The 6,596-nt window shown below is 43.8% G+C and overlaps 1 non-coding gene across 1 annotated transcript; it reads right to left on the reverse strand.

Moving 5' to 3' along the window:
• Positions 1 to 598: 598 nt before the first annotated feature.
• LOC138093482 (U6 spliceosomal RNA) lies at positions 599 to 704 on the reverse strand. Its single transcript, XR_011146101.1, has one exon. It is a non-coding gene; the product is annotated as a U6 spliceosomal RNA (small nuclear RNA).
• Positions 705 to 6,596: the final 5,892 nt, after the last annotated feature.

Consider the following 6,596-nt stretch of genomic DNA (forward strand, 5'->3'; position numbering starts at 1 on the left):
GTCTGACATAAGGAAATTGAGAATCGATACTGAGTAATTTGTCTGTTATTAATTTTATTACATTAGAAGCAGCACATTCATTTCAATTATTGATCTAGCCAGCATATTTAGAGTGGGCAAAGCTTCTTGTATTGACAACCAGCCAAATGGAGTGGGGGAGACAGAGAAAGGGGAATATTCTGTACATACACTGGCTCCTTCAGGCTTCGAACAGGAGAATTTCATTCTTTGCAACCATCAGGAGCTCCATCGTCTTTTTGGACTCAAGCTCTCAGCAGAGTTTCCCCACAGAGTGAGCAGCAACTTTTGTCCCTGTGATTCCTGTGTTCAGAATATTCATAAGGAGGACATTATGGTGTCCAGGCTGTAAATGCTGATGTGCTTATTCATGTCCAACTTTTTGCAACCCCATGGACTGTAGCCCACCACACTCCTCTGTCCATGGAATTATCCAAGCAAGTGGGAGTGGGAGTGGGTTGCCATTCCCTTCTCCAGGGGATCTTCCTGACCCAGGGATCAAACTCAGGTCTCCTGCACTGTAGACAGATTATTTATTGTCTGAGCCACGAGGGAAGCACTCTTCTGCTGATGCACATTTAAAAATACAGAATGTTTCACAAATCTGCCTGTCACCTTGTCCAGGGGCCATGTTAATCTTCTCTGTATCAATCCAATTTTAGTATATGTGATGCCTAAGCAAGCACACCATAAAGTCTTAAGAATCAAAAAAGTCTTTCTTGAACTAGAATCAGTTCAGTTCAGTCTCTCAGTCTTGTCTGACTCTGCGACCCCATGAATCGCAGCACACCAGGCCTCCCTGTCCATCACCAACTCCCAGAGTTCACTCAAACTCACATCCATTGAGTCGGTGATGCCATCCAGCCATCTCATCCTCTGTCGTCCCCTTTTCCTCCTGCCCCCAATCCCTCCCAGCATCAGTCTTTCCCAATGAGTCAACTCATCACATGAGGTGGCCAAAGTATAGTATTACTTAAAAATATGATTAAGTGCACAATTTAGATAATGAACAAAAATATGCATAAATGAGATATCCACAAGTATGAATGTACAGCCACAAATCCATCTTCATACACAGCTTTCTCTGAAGAAAGACCCAGCTTAGGCAGTGCATTTTCCCCACTTCTTTCTAGAGCACACACTTTTTGGAGTCTGGGTTTCCAATAACTGATTTCACTCCCTAACAATTTTCTACATGCAAGCTGAAGTAGTGTTATGTACCAAAGTTTAATACAGAAGAGTTTAAAAGTTGATAGTTTTAATGAAATTCTTTTCAAGTGATAGCCTGGAGGGTGATCAGGAAGTCAGTCTGCCACCACCATCACTGGACCCTCTTTGACCTTGCTGCAAGGAAACCAAAAGAACAAGCTGTGATGGGTAATTTCTTTTGGAACCAAGGGATGGAGTCATCATGCAAAGATAAATCAAGAGAAGAGTCTTTTACAGTAATGTGATTAGTAGTTCCAGGGTCAGAGGCAGAGTGCCAAGAAGAGAAGCTGATGACGTAAGCTTATAAACTTGACATACTAGCCAAGTCTGTTACTAATGTAGCTCAAAGGTCATCATTTTTATTATTCCAGCAACCAACCAGCTGGGTCAAAAGGGGGGAAAACAAACACATTCAGTCTCAAAGTACCTTATTTGGTTTCCTAGCAATTGAATAACCACATCTCTGGTGAGTTGCTAATGACATCCTCTTCTCTTAACATCTAATCAAAATTCACAGCCAGAAGCAACATGGAGTGAGTAGCCCAGTCAAGACATTAATTATTCTGGTGATAAAACTGTCTCAACAGTGGGCTTCAAGCAGACATAATTTCTGTGACCAGAAATGCTTAAAGCATGATGTTTACCCTTTGATGTTTTGAATATTTTAAATTAGGCAGGAGGGAGGGCACAGAAGCTAGCCACTCCCTGGCAGGTCTTAGCAGGCAGCTTGAGAATCAGAGGAGAACGTGTGTCCATTTGTATCTCTTGTCCTTCAAATTCCAAGAAAAATGGCACTTCATCTCTGAAAGTCATGCACACAAGAGTTATGGCAAATTTTTTTTAAAAAGAGTTATGTCAAATTAAAGAGACCAATTGCTTCAGCACCATTAAGATCACATCTTGTTCTGATGCTACAAATTCATCTAACAAGATAACCTTGGGCCCCTTCATCCATTCTAATGCATTCTCTAAATGTACAAGTGCCATCAGCAAGTCTATGAACATACAGTGCCGGGGCGCCATTATCCTCAAGAAGAAAACAGTTTATACACTGAGTGCTGGCAGAGCTCTGGACAGAGCAATCGGAAGAGAAAGCTGATGTCATCTGCCAACCACGTGGCTTGTTTTCCACTTATTTTCTTATGGCAAAAATGCATGACCTTCAACTGTCATTCAGTAAAACACCATTTTGTAAGATGTAAGGCTAAAAAGCAATTGTAAGTGATCAAAGGCTGGGTGGGAAAAGATAGTGAGAATCGACTCTGTGACAGAAGCGTCTGACAACACTTTATACAAGGACAATATCATTTCAATCTCACATTGACTCTGTGATGCAGATATATTTTGTCATTGCTGTTCAGTTGCTCAGTTGTGTCTGACTCTTTGTGACCCCGTGTACTGCAGCTTGCCAGGCTTCCCTATCTGTCACCAAATCACGGAGCTTACTCAAACTCATGTCCATCGAGTTGGTGATGCCACCCAACCATCTCATCCTCTGTCACCCTCTTCTTCTCCCACCCTCAATCTTTCCCAGCATCAGGGTCTTTTCCAATGAGTCAGCTCTTCACAACTGGTGGCCAAAATATTCGATCCTCATCTTCAGCGTCAGTCCTTCCAAGGATTCTGGGTGGATTTCCTTTAGGATTGACTGATCTTCTTGCTGTCCAAGGGACTCGCAAGAATCTCTCTGCTATTTTTCTGTAAAAGAAAATTCCCCAAATCAATTGGCTTAAAGCAGTATGAATTCATTTTTGTGCATAAATCTGTGGGTCATCTACTGATTCACATCAGATTTGGTTGGCCAGAGAAGACCTTGGTCATGCACTCATGGACAACTGGTGGGTTGTCTGGGAACTGGCAGATGAAAGACAGCCTGATGCACAGGTCTGGCATTGCCTACCAGGCCTTAGTGATGATGGAGCCTTGTGTCTTTCATTGTGCAGCAGGTTGATTCAGACCTATTGATATGGCTGTAGCAGGGTTCCAAGGGAGAGTAAGACTTCAAAGCCCACTGAGGTCTAGGCTCGAAACTGGCACATTGCATTCCAGCATGTTCGTTTTGCTAATGCGAATTAGAAATTCAGCATAGATTCAAAGAGTAGATAAACACACTCCACTTCTGGGTGAGAGAAGATTGAAAATCTCACTGCAAAGTTATGGTAGAGGGAGGAGCAGAGAACTGAGAGAACTGAGGCCATTTTCTCCATGCCTGTCATCCACACCCTTGCTGTGACTTCATCCTGGGCACTTTGTCCTTTCCACGCCTTGACTTTACATTAGTCTTCATGACTTGGTTTGGCTAAGGTGTTGGGTGGAGGACAAAGCGCCCATTCAGATCATAGGTCTTAAGAGGCTTGCTTGCCCTGTAGTCCCTACATTGCCAGAAGAAACGCAAGTTCCAGAAAGAGGATGATGAGCATGAGCGAGAGCTGGACCTGCAGAACTTCACCATAGGGAAGACCACCCCAACACCACGGCCTGAAGACATGGCCTCCCCACTGACCTGTAGACCTGTGAGGATAAAGGGCCATAGGTTAATTCACTGAGTCTGGGGGTGATGCTGCACTGTGGCAATATAGGTAATGGCCAAGTGATAGTCAAATGATATTGAAATACAAAAAAGAGAGGCAAGAAACTTCGCTCCTGGAGCTTATAATCCAATGGGGAGAGAAACACCATAAACAAATACACAGAATGATATCAAGTACAATTAGTGCTATGAATAAAATGAACTTAATAGTTTGGTAAGCAGTGTCTTTCCTTAAGGTGACTGAGAACTAGTGCTTGCATTTTTAAATACACATGGGTGGCAGCCATCTACACTCAGGGACAGAAGCCTGTGCTGTAGAAAATGGTTGCCGCTTTACCACAACTTTTTAAGCTTCTCTAGTTTCTAACTTTCAGCTCTCTGACAATTATCAATAGTGGAGCCTAATACTAGTGCATGCATTAAAGTGACAAATGTTTGGTGTGCTGTCTCTTCAGTTGTGTCCAACTCCTTGCGACCCCATGGACTATAGCCTGCCAGGCCCTTCTGTCCATGTGATTCTCCAGGCAGGATACGGGAGACGGTTGCCATGCCCTCCTCCAGATCTTCCCAACTCAGGGATCAAATCCTTGTCTCTTATATCTCTTGCATTGGCAGGCAGGTCTCTTACCACAAGTGCCAGGCAATCCAATAAATAAAGTTTTAGATTTTACAAGTTCAATCCACAGCAGTATAGTGGATTACAAGTAAACATTGCTGCTAATTTTACCTTTTAGAGTGAGCAAGGTAGCATTTATGTATGCTCAGTGTTTTACTTTTCTTGTTCTCTGGTGTGCAAATTAAATTTTATTCACCACTGTGCCAAGCTCAAACACACCATTAGGTTTTTCTGAAAATGGGTAATTACTACTTCTTGGCTAGAGGTACAATTCCCAAATAAACGGACAACATCTTAGAGCACTGTTAGTTTGGTTTCCAATAATAATAAGTTCATGGGGTTCTCAGGGCAAGAATACTGAAGTGGTTTCTCCAATACTTTGGCCACCTGATGCGAAGAACTGACTCATTTGAAAAGACCCTGATGCTGAGAAAGATTGAAGGCAGGAGGAGAAGGGGATGACAGAGGATGAGATGGTTGGATGGCATCACTGACCCAGTGAAGTCTGAGTAAGCTCCAGGAGTTGGAGATGGACAGGGAAGTCTGGCATGCTGCAGTCCATGGGGTTGCAAAGAGTCGGACACGACTGAGCGACTGAACTGAATTGATCTGAATAATAAGTATCACAGAAGAGAGTAAAGCTTCCTCACCTGGAGTAACTCAGTTTCACCCTTTCACAGATGCATGCCCAGAAAAAGTCAGCACTTGATAAATCCAGACTGGAATGAATGGATGTGAGACAGACTTGGGACAAACAAGTTGTGCAAACATAGTGCTTGACCACCACTGTTATTCTATGTAGAGCATGGCCAGTCCACATGCAAATGACCCAAAAACCTTGTCATTTCCATGCTCTGCCCTCTACTAGGGGCCGACAGACATTCAGTCCCATCTACTTCCAGCCTCCAGAGCTTGAAGTAAGTGAAAGTTGCTCTGTCATGTCCGACTCCTTGCAATCCCATGGATTATGCAACCCATGGAATTCTCCAGGCCAGAATACTGGAGTGGGTAGCCTTTCCCTTCCCCAGGGAATCTTCCCAGCCCAGGGATCAAACCCAGGTCTCCCACATTGCAGGCAGATTCTTTACCAGCTGTTCAGACCTTGAACTACTTCATTAAAGCATTCCCATAAAAACAGTTCCTGAATCATCATTTTTATTATTTTATCTGCCCTCAGAGATCAACAGCTACCAGAAGCAATGATGTGTTAAATATTAATTTCTGGATAAACATTTAGGAAACTATTTCATTTGCAAATAAATCTCTGGTACCAGCAACTAGATTTTCTTTGCTATCCCCAAATCTTCTGAATTAAGGACATCTGCTGGAAAATAAATCCACAACTTCTTAAGACATCATTTATTGCAATTGCTATTTCATGCCAATCTCACAACCTTTCCTTTGGGTCTAATCTTACAGCTATTGCACATCCTGAAACCCTACCAATAATTATTTTCACAGAAGAGGAAGGATAACTTGGCTTTGTCAAATCATTCAGAGAAACATCTGTGGCCAGGAGCTGAGGCAGTCACCCAGCAGACTCAGAGCCCGGGGGCAATAGGTGAGCAATCAAATTGTTATTCTCCACCAGGCTGAAAACCATATTTTATTTGCAATATTTTTTAGGTTTGGGCTGTCACAATAATTCCCAAAGGGAGAATAGGCCTCCCCACCCAGACCTGAACAGAGCTCATGCCTGAACATTTGTTATGTCATCCTGCTTTGATGATGTGTCCCACCAAGCACACTCCAGACCAGAGCAGAGTTTGTCTCTGGTGTCTGCATCTGGCTGGCTCTGATGTAGGGCAGAGGCCACAGATCCTCTCCTGGCACTGAGTTAGAAATACCTGTTATTCTCAAGAAAATCCTAAGTACCAAAGGAAAAAGAGGAGATAACTGGAAAGCCCCCTTTCAATGACATTCGAGCTAAAGGGCCCGATTAGTGATGGTGGGCAGGTGGTGGAAGAGATGGGGAGAAGGGTGAGGGGGAAGAGAGGCACCGTGGGTAGGTCTGCTGCTCTAGCTGTGAACTGTGAGCTACTCAGGGCTGCTGGGGCTCCCACCTCCAATCCCAAAATTTGTTCAGATGCTCTATAGAGAAGGTCACAGCTATGGACCTTGTCAGCTGTTTCTCAGGGCAGCAGGACTCCTCCCTCCGGCCCATGTGGTCTCTTTCAGGGCCTTCCCTGCTGAAACGGGAGTAAACGCCACGTAGAGACAGAG

This window comes from Capricornis sumatraensis, chromosome 1, assembly GCF_032405125.1.
Source record: "Capricornis sumatraensis isolate serow.1 chromosome 1, serow.2, whole genome shotgun sequence".
Lineage (NCBI taxonomy): Eukaryota > Metazoa > Chordata > Mammalia > Artiodactyla > Bovidae > Capricornis > Capricornis sumatraensis.